General features: G+C 50.4%; 9 non-coding genes across 9 annotated transcripts; all 9 read left to right on the top strand.

Annotated features, from left to right (window-relative positions):
* Positions 1-2,872: 2,872 nt before the first annotated feature.
* trnaf-gaa (transfer RNA phenylalanine (anticodon GAA)) lies at positions 2,873-2,945 on the top strand. Its single transcript has one exon. It is a non-coding gene; the product is annotated as a tRNA-Phe (tRNA).
* Positions 2,946-4,120: 1,175 nt separating this feature from the next.
* On the top strand, positions 4,121-4,193 carry trnaf-gaa (transfer RNA phenylalanine (anticodon GAA)). Its single transcript has one exon. It is a non-coding gene; the product is annotated as a tRNA-Phe (tRNA).
* A 1,110-nt stretch (positions 4,194-5,303) lies between these two features.
* trnaf-gaa (transfer RNA phenylalanine (anticodon GAA)) lies at positions 5,304-5,376 on the top strand. Its single transcript has one exon. It is a non-coding gene; the product is annotated as a tRNA-Phe (tRNA).
* A 1,176-nt stretch (positions 5,377-6,552) lies between these two features.
* trnaf-gaa (transfer RNA phenylalanine (anticodon GAA)) lies at positions 6,553-6,625 on the top strand. The gene has a single exon. It is a non-coding gene; the product is annotated as a tRNA-Phe (tRNA).
* A 1,176-nt stretch (positions 6,626-7,801) lies between these two features.
* Positions 7,802-7,874, top strand: trnaf-gaa (transfer RNA phenylalanine (anticodon GAA)). The gene has a single exon. It is a non-coding gene; the product is annotated as a tRNA-Phe (tRNA).
* A 1,110-nt stretch (positions 7,875-8,984) lies between these two features.
* Positions 8,985-9,057, top strand: trnaf-gaa (transfer RNA phenylalanine (anticodon GAA)). The gene has a single exon. It is a non-coding gene; the product is annotated as a tRNA-Phe (tRNA).
* Positions 9,058-10,167: 1,110 nt separating this feature from the next.
* trnaf-gaa (transfer RNA phenylalanine (anticodon GAA)) lies at positions 10,168-10,240 on the top strand. Its single transcript has one exon. It is a non-coding gene; the product is annotated as a tRNA-Phe (tRNA).
* Positions 10,241-11,416: 1,176 nt separating this feature from the next.
* Positions 11,417-11,489, top strand: trnaf-gaa (transfer RNA phenylalanine (anticodon GAA)). Its single transcript has one exon. It is a non-coding gene; the product is annotated as a tRNA-Phe (tRNA).
* Positions 11,490-12,665: 1,176 nt separating this feature from the next.
* trnaf-gaa (transfer RNA phenylalanine (anticodon GAA)) lies at positions 12,666-12,738 on the top strand. Its single transcript has one exon. It is a non-coding gene; the product is annotated as a tRNA-Phe (tRNA).
* The last annotated feature ends 387 nt before the right edge of the window (positions 12,739-13,125 follow it).

Consider the following 13,125-nt stretch of genomic DNA (forward strand, 5'->3'; position numbering starts at 1 on the left):
GCATCACGTGCAGCATTTCGAGAGGTCGAGGAGAGATGGGGTGAAGCTGGCGAGACATGTTGACGGTGAACGGAGCACGACGCGGAACTTGTCGAGGACTGGAGGGACCAGTTCCTCGTTGTGCATTTGACGAGCGAGTTGACCAGAGACAAGCAGTCAACTTCAGAAATGATTGTGCAGAATGAACGACAGTGTAGATATAGACGGTATAAAGAGGCAGCGGCCGAAGCGAACTGTCCGCCGAGAAAACTGGGTGGGAAATTTTGCCGGAAGAAGTTGATGTTGTGAGGAGATTTGGAACAAATACGCTGGGCAAATCCCAAGTGAATGTGGCCGCGAGCAAAGTGCCTGAGCGCGCTGAGCTGGCAGCAGCTGCCGAAATAGCTCCGTTGGGAGAGCGTTAGACTGAAGATCTAAAGGTCCCTGGTTCAATCCCGGGTTTCGGCAAGTGCAGGACTGCTTGCGCGCTCCCTCCATTGTTTAGCTGTGATGGAGGCGAGTGAATAAATGTGAAGCTCTGCACCTTTCCTTGCTGGCGTAAGGGTGGTTTGGATTGCATCTCTCCCTCCTTCTGCAGCGATGCTGTGCCTTTTGCTTCCAGTCTCATGGCACATTTCTTCTCATTGGCTCCGTAACGAGCATTCCAAAACAGTCAAATAATCAAATGGACAAACCCTCAATCCTGCACCAATTCAAATTCTCCTACTGTTCATTGACCAACATCTGCGAACGCACAAAACAGTCTTTGAGTCAGCAACGCGTACATGGTGGCCTTTGCACTCTCTCTATCAAACACTCCCTCGCTCATAAGCTTGCTGACGGCCAGCTGTTCCAGCTTGCAAAAACTGGTGATCCCTGATCGCAATGGAAAGGTTGCAGGAGAGATGCTGACATGCGCATGGCCGCCTGACTTTAGGTTGATTTGAGCGTCCCAGAGGTGCGCCTCAGCAAATCGCTTTGGACTGTCCTTGTTTTCGACACAAGCGGTCACTTCAGAAATGATCGTGCAGAATGACGATGGAAAAGTATTCACAAACAGACTCGGTCGGGTAAACAGTCAGTGACTTGCATGCCGCTTTGGAGATGGTTGCAGAGAACTTGGGAATCCTCAAGCCTGCAGAGTAATAACTGAAGGTTTTAACAGTGGACGGACTGAAGCCGGAGCAGAGGCGATTTGTTCAAATTGTTCCGGTGCATCGGGTTGCTTGCAAAGCAGCTTAGACTGATACTGACCATTTGCAGACGGATGGCATCACGTGCAGCATTTCGAGAGGTCGAGGAGAGATGGGGTGAAGCTGGCGAGACATGTTGACGGTGAACGGAGCACGACGCGGAACTTGTCGAGGACTGGAGGGACCAGTTCCTCGTTGTGCATTTGACGAGCGAGTTGACCAGAGCCAAGCAGTCAACTTCAGAAATGATTGTGCAGAATGAACGACAGTGTAGATATAGACGGTATAAAGAGGCAGCGGCCGAAGCGAACTGTCCGCCGAGAAAACAGGGTGGGAAATTTTGCCGGAAGAAGTTGATGTTGTGAGGAGATTTGGAACAAATACGCTGGGCAAATCCCAAGTGAATGTGGCCGCGAGCAAAGTGCCTGAGCGCGCTGAGCTGGCAGCAGCTGCCGAAATAGCTCAGTTGGGAGAGCGTTAGACTGAAGATCTAAAGGTCCCTGGTTCAATCCCGGGTTTCTGCAAGTGCAGGACTGCTTGCGCGCTCCCTCCTTTGTTTAGCTGTGATGGAGGCGAGTGAATAAATGTGAAGCTCTGCACCTTTCCTTGCTGGCGCAAGGGTGGTTTGGATTGCATCTCTCCCTCCTTCTGCAGCGATGCTGTGCCTTTTGCTTCCAGTCTCATGGCACATTTCTTCTCATTGGCTCCATAACGAGCATTCCAAAACAGTCAAATAATCAAATGGACAAACCCTCAATCCTGCACCAATTCAAATTCTCCTACTGTTCATTGACCAACATCTGCGAACGCACAAAACAGTCTTTGAGTCAGCAACGCGTACATGGTGGCCTTTGCACTCTCTCTATCAAACACTCCCTCGCTCATAAGCTTGCTGACGGCCAGCTGTTCCAGCTTGCAAAAACTGGTGATCCCTGATCGCAATGGAAAGGTTGCAGGAGAGATGCTGACATGCGCATGGCCGCCTGACTTTAGGTTGATTTGAGCGTTCCAGAGGTGCGCCTCAGCAAATCGCTTTGGACTGTCCTTGTTTTCGACACAAGCGGTCACTTCAGAAATGATCGTGCAGAATGACGATGGAAAAGTATTCACAAACAGACTCGGTCGGGTAAACAGTCAGTGACTTGCATGCCGCTTTGGAGATGGTTGCAGAGAACTTGGGAATCCTCAAGCCTGCAGAGTAATAACTGAAGGTTTTAACAGTGGACGGACTGAAGCCGGAGCAGAGGCGATTTGTTCAAATTGTTCCGGTGCATCGGGTTGCTTGCAAAGCAGCTTAGACTGATACTGACCATTTGCAGACGGATGGCATCACGTGCAGCATTTCGAGAGGTAGAGGAGAGATGGGGTGAAGCTGGCGAGACATGTTGACGGTGAACGGAGCACGACGCGGAACTTGTCGAGGACTGGAGGGACCAGTTCCTCGTTGTGCATTTGACGAGCGAGTTGACCAGAGCCAAGCAGTCAACTTCAGAAATGATTGTGCAGAATGAACGACAGTGTAGATATAGACGGTATAAAGAGGCAGCGGCCGAAGCGAACTGTCCGCCGAGAAAACAGGGTGGGAAATTTTGCCGGAAGAAGTTGATGTTGTGAGGAGATTTGGAACAAATACGCTGGGCAAATCCCAAGTGAATGTGGCCGCGAGCAAAGTGCCTGAGCGCGCTGAGCTGGCAGCAGCTGCCGAAATAGCTCAGTTGGGAGAGCGTTAGACTGAAGATCTAAAGGTCCCTGGTTCAATCCCGGGTTTCGGCAAGTGCAGGACTGCTTGCGCGCTCCCTCCTTTGTTTAGCTGTGATGGAGGCGAGTGAATAAATGTGAAGCTCTGCACCTTTCCTTGCTGGCGCAAGGGTGGTATGGATTGCATCTCACCCTCCTTCTGCAGCGATGCTGTGCCTTTTGCTTCCAGTCTCATGGCACATTTCTTCTCATTGGCTCCGTAACGAGCATTCCAAAACAGTCAAATAATCAAATGGACAAACCCTCAATCCTGCACCAATTCAAATTCTCCTACTGTTCATTGACCAACATCTGCGAACGCACAAAACAGTCTTTGAGTCAGCAACGCGTACATGGTGGCCTTTGCACTCTCTCTATCAAACACTCCCTCGCTCATAAGCTTGCTGACGGCCAGCTGTTCCAGCTTGCAAAAACTGGTGATCCCTGATCGCAATGGAAAGGTTGCAGGAGAGATGCTGACATGCGCATGGCCGCCTGACTTTAGGTTGATTTGAGCGTCCCAGAGGTGCGCCTCAGCTAATCGCTTTGGACTGTCCTTGTTTTCGACACAAGCGGTCACTTCAGAAATGATCGTGCAGAATGACGATGGAAAAGTATTCACAAACAGACTCGGTCGGGTAAACAGTCAGTGACTTGCATGCCGCTTTGGAGATGGTTGCAGAGAACTTGGGAATCCTCAAGCCTGCAGAGTAATAACTGAAGGTTTTAACAGTGGACGGACTAAGCCGGAGCAGAGGCGATTTGTTCAAATTGTTCCGGTGCATCGGGTTGCTTGCAAAGCAGCTTAGACTGATACTGACCATTTGCAGACGGATGGCATCACGTGCAGCATTTCGAGAGGTAGAGGAGAGATGGGGTGAAGCTGGCGAGACATGTTGACGGTGAACGGAGCACGACGCGGAACTTGTCGAGGACTGGAGGGACCAGTTCCTCGTTGTGCATTTGACGAGCGAGTTGACCAGAGCCAAGCAGTCAACTTCAGAAATGATTGTGCAGAATGAACGACAGTGTAGATATAGACGGTATAAAGAGGCAGCGGCCGAAGCGAACTGTCCGCCGAGAAAACAGGGTGGGAAATTTTGCCGGAAGAAGTTGATGTTGTGAGGAGATTTGGAACAAATACGCTGGGCAAATCCCAAGTGAATGTGGCCGCGAGCAAAGTGCCTGAGCGCGCTGAGCTGGCAGCAGCTGCCGAAATAGCTCAGTTGGGAGAGCGTTAGACTGAAGATCTAAAGGTCCCTGGTTCAATCCCGGGTTTCGGCAAGTGCAGGACTGCTTGCGCGCTCCCTCCTTTGTTTAGCTGTGATGGAGGCGAGTGAATAAATGTGAAGCTCTGCACCTTTCCTTGCTGGCGCAAGGGTGGTTTGGATTGCATCTCTCCCTCCTTCTGCAGCGATGCTGTGCCTTTTGCTTCCAGTCTCATGGCACATTTCTTCTCATTGGCTCCGTAACGAGCATTCCAAAACAGTCAAATAATCAAATGGACAAACCCTCAATCCTGCACCAATTCAAATTCTCCTACTGTTCATTGACCAACATCTGCGAACGCACAAAACAGTCTTTGAGTCAGCAACGCGTACATGGTGGCCTTTGCACTCTCTCTATCAAACACTCCCTCGCTCATAAGCTTGCTGACGGCCAGCTGTTCCAGCTTGCAAAAACTGGTGATCCCTGATCGCAATGGAAAGGTTGCAGGAGAGATGCTGACATGCGCATGGCCGCCTGACTTTAGGTTGATTTGAGCGTCCCAGAGGTGCGCCTCAGCAAATCGCTTTGGACTGTCCTTGTTTTCGACACAAGCGGTCACTTCAGAAATGATCGTGCAGAATGACGATGGAAAAGTATTCACAAACAGACTCGGTCGGGTAAACAGTCAGTGACTTGCATGCCGCTTTGGAGATGGTTGCAGAGAACTTGGGAATCCTCAAGCCTGCAGAGTAATAACTGAAGGTTTTAACAGTGGACGGACTGAAGCCGGAGCAGAGGCGATTTGTTCAAATTGTTCCGGTGCATCGGGTTGCTTGCAAAGCAGCTTAGACTGATACTGACCATTTGCAGACGGATGGCATCACGTGCAGCATTTCGAGAGGTAGAGGAGAGATGGGGTGAAGCTGGCGAGACATGTTGACGGTGAACGGAGCACGACGCGGAACTTGTCGAGGACTGGAGGGACCAGTTCCTCGTTGTGCATTTGACGAGCGAGTTGACCAGAGCCAAGCAGTCAACTTCAGAAATGATTGTGCAGAATGAACGACAGTGTAGATATAGACGGTATAAAGAGGCAGCGGCCGAAGCGAACTGTCCGCCGAGAAAACTGGGTGGGAAATTTTGCCGGAAGAAGTTGATGTTGTGAGGAGATTTGGAACAAATACTGCCGAAATAGCTCAGTTGGGAGAGCGTTAGACTGAAGATCTAAAGGTCCCTGGTTCAATCCCGGGTTTCGGCAAGTGCAGGACTGCTTGCGCGCTCCCTCCTTTGTTTAGCTGTGATGGAGGCGAGTGAATAAATGTGAAGCTCTGCACCTTTCCTTGCTGGCGCAAGGGTGGTTTGGATTGCATCTCACCCTCCTTCTGCAGCGATGCTGTGCCTTTTGCTTCCAGTCTCATGGCACATTTCTTCTCATTGGCTCCGTAACGAGCATTCCAAAACAGTCAAATAATCAAATGGACAAACCCTCAATCCTGCACCAATTCAAATTCTCCTACTGTTCATTGACCAACATCTGCGAACGCACAAAACAGTCTTTGAGTCAGCAACGCGTACATGGTGGCCTTTGCACTCTCTCTATCAAACACTCCCTCGCTCATAAGCTTGCTGACGGCCAGCTGTTCCAGCTTGCAAAAACTGGTGATCCCTGATCGCAATGGAAAGGTTGCAGGAGAGATGCTGACATGCGCATGGCCGCCTGACTTTAGGTTGATTTGAGCGTTCCAGAGGTGCGCCTCAGCAAATCGCTTTGGACTGTCCTTGTTTTCGACACAAGCGGTCACTTCAGAAATGATCGTGCAGAATGACGATGGAAAAGTATTCACAAACAGACTCGGTCGGGTAAACAGTCAGTGACTTGCATGCCGCTTTGGAGATGGTTGCAGAGAACTTGGGAATCCTCAAGCCTGCAGAGTAATAACTGAAGGTTTTAACAGTGGACGGACTGAAGCCGGAGCAGAGGCGATTTGTTCAAATTGTTCCGGTGCATCGGGTTGCTTGCAAAGCAGCTTAGACTGATACTGACCATTTGCAGACGGATGGCATCACGTGCAGCATTTCGAGAGGTAGAGGAGAGATGGGGTGAAGCTGGCGAGACATGTTGACGGTGAACGGAGCACGACGCGGAACTTGTCGAGGACTGGAGGGACCAGTTCCTCGTTGTGCATTTGACGAGCGAGTTGACCAGAGCCAAGCAGTCAACTTCAGAAATGATTGTGCAGAATGAACGACAGTGTAGATATAGACGGTATAAAGAGGCAGCGGCCGAAGCGAACTGTCCGCCGAGAAAACAGGGTGGGAAATTTTGCCGGAAGAAGTTGATGTTGTGAGGAGATTTGGAACAAATACGCTGGGCAAATCCCAAGTGAATGTGGCCGCGAGCAAAGTGCCTGAGCGCGCTGAGCTGGCAGCAGCTGCCGAAATAGCTCAGTTGGGAGAGCGTTAGACTGAAGATCTAAAGGTCCCTGGTTCAATCCCGGGTTTCGGCAAGTGCAGGACTGCTTGCGCGCTCCCTCCTTTGTTTAGCTGTGATGGAGGCGAGTGAATAAATGTGAAGCTCTGCACCTTTCCTTGCTGGCGCAAGGGTGGTTTGGATTGCATCTCACCCTCCTTCTGCAGCGATGCTGTGCCTTTTGCTTCCAGTCTCATGGCACATTTCTTCTCATTGGCTCCGTAACGAGCATTCCAAAACAGTCAAATAATCAAATGGACAAACCCTCAATCCTGCACCAATTCAAATTCTCCTACTGTTCATTGACCAACATCTGCGAACGCACAAAACAGTCTTTGAGTCAGCAACGCGTACATGGTGGCCTTTGCACTCTCTCTATCAAACACTCCCTCGCTCATAAGCTTGCTGACGGCCAGCTGTTCCAGCTTGCAAAAACTGGTGATCCCTGATCGCAATGGAAAGGTTGCAGGAGAGATGCTGACATGCGCATGGCCGCCTGACTTTAGGTTGATTTGAGCGTTCCAGAGGTGCGCCTCAGCAAATCGCTTTGGACTGTCCTTGTTTTCGACACAAGCGGTCACTTCAGAAATGATCGTGCAGAATGACGATGGAAAAGTATTCACAAACAGACTCGGTCGGGTAAACAGTCAGTGACTTGCATGCCGCTTTGGAGATGGTTGCAGAGAACTTGGGAATCCTCAAGCCTGCAGAGTAATAACTGAAGGTTTTAACAGTGGACGGACTGAAGCCGGAGCAGAGGCGATTTGTTCAAATTGTTCCGGTGCATCGGGTTGCTTGCAAAGCAGCTTAGACTGATACTGACCATTTGCAGACGGATGGCATCACGTGCAGCATTTCGAGAGGTAGAGGAGAGATGGGGTGAAGCTGGCGAGACATGTTGACGGTGAACGGAGCACGACGCGGAACTTGTCGAGGACTGGAGGGACCAGTTCCTCGTTGTGCATTTGACGAGCGAGTTGACCAGAGCCAAGCAGTCAACTTCAGAAATGATTGTGCAGAATGAACGACAGTGTAGATATAGACGGTATAAAGAGGCAGCGGCCGAAGCGAACTGTCCGCCGAGAAAACAGGGTGGGAAATTTTGCCGGAAGAAGTTGATGTTGTGAGGAGATTTGGAACAAATACGCTGGGCAAATCCCAAGTGAATGTGGCCGCGAGCAAAGTGCCTGAGCGCGCTGAGCTGGCAGCAGCTGCCGAAATAGCTCAGTTGGGAGAGCGTTAGACTGAAGATCTAAAGGTCCCTGGTTCAATCCCGGGTTTCGGCAAGTGCAGGACTGCTTGCGCGCTCCCTCCTTTGTTTAGCTGTGATGGAGGCGAGTGAATAAATGTGAAGCTCTGCACCTTTCCTTGCTGGCGCAAGGGTGGTTTGGATTGCATCTCTCCCTCCTTCTGCAGCGATGCTGTGCCTTTTGCTTCCAGTCTCATGGCACATTTCTTCTCATTGGCTCCGTAACGAGCATTCCAAAACAGTCAAATAATCAAATGGACAAACCCTCAATCCTGCACCAATTCAAATTCTCCTACTGTTCATTGACCAACATCTGCGAACGCACAAAACAGTCTTTGAGTCAGCAACGCGTACATGGTGGCCTTTGCACTCTCTCTATCAAACACTCCCTCGCTCATAAGCTTGCTGACGGCCAGCTGTTCCAGCTTGCAAAAACTGGTGATCCCTGATCGCAATGGAAAGGTTGCAGGAGAGATGCTGACATGCGCATGGCCGCCTGACTTTAGGTTGATTTGAGCGTCCCAGAGGTGCGCCTCAGCAAATCGCTTTGGACTGTCCTTGTTTTCGACACAAGCGGTCACTTCAGAAATGATCGTGCAGAATGACGATGGAAAAGTATTCACAAACAGACTCGGTCGGGTAAACAGTCAGTGACTTGCATGCCGCTTTGGAGATGGTTGCAGAGAACTTGGGAATCCTCAAGCCTGCAGAGTAATAACTGAAGGTTTTAACAGTGGACGGACTGAAGCCGGAGCAGAGGCGATTTGTTCAAATTGTTCCGGTGCATCGGGTTGCTTGCAAAGCAGCTTAGACTGATACTGACCATTTGCAGACGGATGGCATCACGTGCAGCATTTCGAGAGGTAGAGGAGAGATGGGGTGAAGCTGGCGAGACATGTTGACGGTGAACGGAGCACGACGCGGAACTTGTCGAGGACTGGAGGGACCAGTTCCTCGTTGTGCATTTGACGAGCGAGTTGACCAGAGCCAAGCAGTCAACTTCAGAAATGATTGTGCAGAATGAACGACAGTGTAGATATAGACGGTATAAAGAGGCAGCGGCCGAAGCGAACTGTCCGCCGAGAAAACTGGGTGGGAAATTTTGCCGGAAGAAGTTGATGTTGTGAGGAGATTTGGAACAAATACTGCCGAAATAGCTCAGTTGGGAGAGCGTTAGACTGAAGATCTAAAGGTCCCTGGTTCAATCCCGGGTTTCGGCAAGTGCAGGACTGCTTGCGCGCTCCCTCCTTTGTTTAGCTGTGATGGAGGCGAGTGAATAAATGTGAAGCTCTGCACCTTTCCTTGCTGGCGCAAGGGTGGTTTGGATTGCATCTCACCCTCCTTCTGCAGCGATGCTGTGCCTTTTGCTTCCAGTCTCATGGCACATTTCTTCTCATTGGCTCCGTAACGAGCATTCCAAAACAGTCAAATAATCAAATGGACAAACCCTCAATCCTGCACCAATTCAAATTCTCCTACTGTTCATTGACCAACATCTGCGAACGCACAAAACAGTCTTTGAGTCAGCAACGCGTACATGGTGGCCTTTGCACTCTCTCTATCAAACACTCCCTCGCTCATAAGCTTGCTGACGGCCAGCTGTTCCAGCTTGCAAAAACTGGTGATCCCTGATCGCAATGGAAAGGTTGCAGGAGAGATGCTGACATGCGCATGGCCGCCTGACTTTAGGTTGATTTGAGCGTCCCAGAGGTGCGCCTCAGCAAATCGCTTTGGACTGTCCTTGTTGTCGACACAAGCGGTCACTTCAGAAATGATCGTGCAGAATGACGATGGAAAAGTATTCACAAACAGACTCGGTCGGGTAAACAGTCAGTGACTTGCATGCCGCTTTGGAGATGGTTGCAGAGAACTTGGGAATCCTCAAGCCTGCAGAGTAATAACTGAAGGTTTTAACAGTGGACGGACTGAAGCCGGAGCAGAGGCGATTTGTTCAAATTGTTCCGGTGCATCGGGTTGCTTGCAAAGCAGCTTAGACTGATACTGACCATTTGCAGACGGATGGCATCACGTGCAGCATTTCGAGAGGTAGAGGAGAGATGGGGTGAAGCTGGCGAGACATGTTGACGGTGAACGGAGCACGACGCGGAACTTGTCGAGGACTGGAGGGACCAGTTCCTCGTTGTGCATTTGACGAGCGAGTTGACCAGAGCCAAGCAGTCAACTTCAGAAATGATTGTGCAGAATGAACGACAGTGTAGATATAGACGGTATAAAGAGGCAGCGGCCGAAGCGAACTGTCCGCCGAGAAAACTGGGTGGGAAATTTTGCCGGAAGAAGTTGATGTTGTGAGGAGATTTGGAACAAATACTGCCGAAATAGCTCAGTTGGGAGAGCGTTAGACTGAAGATCTAAAGGTCCCTGGTTCAATCCCGGGTTTCGGCAAGTGCAGGACTGCTTGCGCGCTCCCTCCTTTGTTTAGCTGTGATGGAGGCGAGTGAATAAATGTGAAGCTCTGCACCTTTCCTTGCTGGCGCAAGGGTGGTTTGGATTGCATCTCACCCTCCTTCTGCAGCGATGCTGTGCCTTTTGCTTCCAGTCTCATGGCACATTTCTTCTCATTGGCTCCGTAACGAGCATTCCAAAACAGTCAAATAATCAAATGGACAAACCCTCAATCCTGCACCAATTCAAATTCTCCTACTGTTCATTGACCAACATCTGCGAACGCACAAAACAGTCTTTGAGTCAGCAACGCGTACATGGTGGCCTTTGCACTCTCTCTATCAAACACTCCCTCGCTCATAAGCTTGCTGACGGCCAGCTGTTCCAGCTTGCAAAAACTGGTGATCCCTGATCGCAATGGAAAGGTTGCAGGAGAGATGCTGACATGCGCATGGCCGCCTGACTTTAGGTTGATTTGAGCGTTCCAGAGGTGCGCCTCAGCAAATCGCTTTGGACTGTCCTTGTTTTCGACACAAGCGGTCACTTCAGAAATGATCGTGCAGAATGACGATGGAAAAGTATTCACAAACAGACTCGGTCGGGTAAACAGTCAGTGACTTGCATGCCGCTTTGGAGATGGTTGCAGAGAACTTGGGAATCCTCAAGCCTGCAGAGTAATAACTGAAGGTTTTAACAGTGGACGGACTGAAGCCGGAGCAGAGGCGATTTGTTCAAATTGTTCCGGTGCATCGGGTTGCTTGCAAAGCAGCTTAGACTGATACTGACCATTTGCAGACGGATGGCATCACGTGCAGCATTTCGAGAGGTAGAGGAGAGATGGGGTGAAGCTGGCGAGACATGTTGACGGTGAACGGAGCACGACGCGGAACTTGTCGAGGACTGGAGGGACCAGTTCCTCGTTGTGCATTTGACGAGCGAGTTGACCAGAGCCAAGCAGTCAACTTCAGAAATGATTGTGCAGAATGAACGACAGTGTAGATATAGACGGTATAAAGAGGCAGCGGCCGAAGCGAACTGTCCGCCGAGAAAACAGGGTGGGAAATTTTGCCGGAAGAAGTTGATGTTGTGAGGAGATTTGGAACAAATACGCTGGGCAAATCCCAAGTGAATGTGGCCGCGAGCAAAGTGCCTGAGCGCGCTGAGCTGGCAGCAGCTGCCGAAATAGCTCAGTTGGGAGAGCGTTAGACTGAAGATCTAAAGGTCCCTGGTTCAATCCCGGGTTTCGGCAAGTGCAGGACTGCTTGCGCGCTCCCTCCTTTGTTTAGCTGTGATGGAGGCGAGTGAATAAATGTGAAGCTCTGCACCTTTCCTTGCTGGCGCAAGGGTGGTTTGGATTGCATCTCACCCTCCTTCTGCAGCGATGCTGTGCCTTTTGCTTCCAGTCTCATGGCACATTTCTTCTCATTGGCTCCGTAACGAGCATTCCAAAACAGTCAAATAATCAAATGGACAAACCCTCAATCCTGCACCAATTCAAATTCTCCTACTGTTCATTGACCAACATCTGCGAACGCACAAAACAGTCTTTGAGTCAGCAACGCGTACATGGTGGCCTTTGCACTCTCTCTATCAAACACTCCCTCGCTCATAAGCTTGCTGACGGCCAGCTGTTCCAGCTTGCAAAAACTGGTGATCCCTGATCGCAATGGAAAGGTTGCAGGAGAGATGCTGACATGCGCATGGCCGCCTGACTTTAGGTTGATTTGAGCGTTCCAGAGGTGCGCCTCAGCAAATCGCTTTGGACTGTCCTTGTTTTCGACACAAGCGGTCACTTCAGAAATGATCGTGCAGAATGACGATGGAAAAGTATTCACAAACAGACTCGGTCGGGTAAACAGTCAGTGACTTGCATGCCGCTTTGGAGATGGTTGCAGAGAACTTGGGAATCCTCAAGCCTGCAGAGTAATAACTGAAGGTTTTAACAGTGGACGGACTGAAGCCGGAGCAGAGGCGATTTGTTCAAATTGTTCCGGTGCATCGGGTTGCTTGCAAAGCAGCTTAGACTGATACTGACCATTTGCAGACGGATGGCATCACGTGCAGCATTTCGAGAGGTAGAGGAGAGATGGGGTGAAGCTGGCGAGACATGTTGACGGTGAACGGAGCACGACGCGGAACTTGTCGAGGACTGGAGGGACCAGTTCCTCGTTGTGCATTTGACGAGCGAGTTGACCAGAGCCAAGCAGTCAACTTCAGAAATGATTGTGCAGAATGAACGACAGTGTAGATATAGACGGTATAAAGAGGCAGCGGCCGAAGCGAACTGTCCGCCGAGAAAACAGGGTGGGAAATTTTGCCGGAAGAAGTTGATGTTGTGAGGAGATTTGGAACAAATACGCTGGGCAAATCCCAAGTGAATGTGGCCGCGAGCAAAGTGCCTGAGCGCGCTGAGCTGGCAGCAGCTGCCGAAATAGCTCAGTTGGGAGAGCGTTAGACTGAAGATCTAAAGGTCCCTGGTTCAATCCCGGGTTTCGGCAAGCGCAGGACTGCTTGCGCGCTCCCTCCTTTGTTTAGCTGTGATGGAGGCGAGTGAATAAATGTGAAGCTCTGCACCTTTCCTTGCTGGCGCAAGGGTGGTTTGGATTGCATCTCACCCTCCTTCTGCAGCGATGCTGTGCCTTTTGCTTCCAGTCTCATGGCACATTTCTTCTCATTGGCTCCGTAACGAGCATTCCAAAACAGTCAAATAATCAAATGGACAAACCCTCAATCCTGCACCAATTCAAATTCTCCTACTGTTCATTGACCAACATCTGCGAACGCACAAAACAGTCTTTGAGTCAGCAACGCGTACATGGTGGCCTTTGCACTCTCTCTATCAAACACTCCCTCGCTCATAAGCTTGCTGACGGCCAGCTGTTCCA

This window comes from Chiloscyllium plagiosum, unplaced genomic scaffold, assembly GCF_037043375.1.
Source record: "Chiloscyllium plagiosum isolate Xiang-an unplaced genomic scaffold, Cpla_swu_hap1 HiC_scaffold_14, whole genome shotgun sequence".
In the NCBI taxonomy this organism is placed as follows: domain Eukaryota; kingdom Metazoa; phylum Chordata; class Chondrichthyes; order Orectolobiformes; family Hemiscylliidae; genus Chiloscyllium; species Chiloscyllium plagiosum.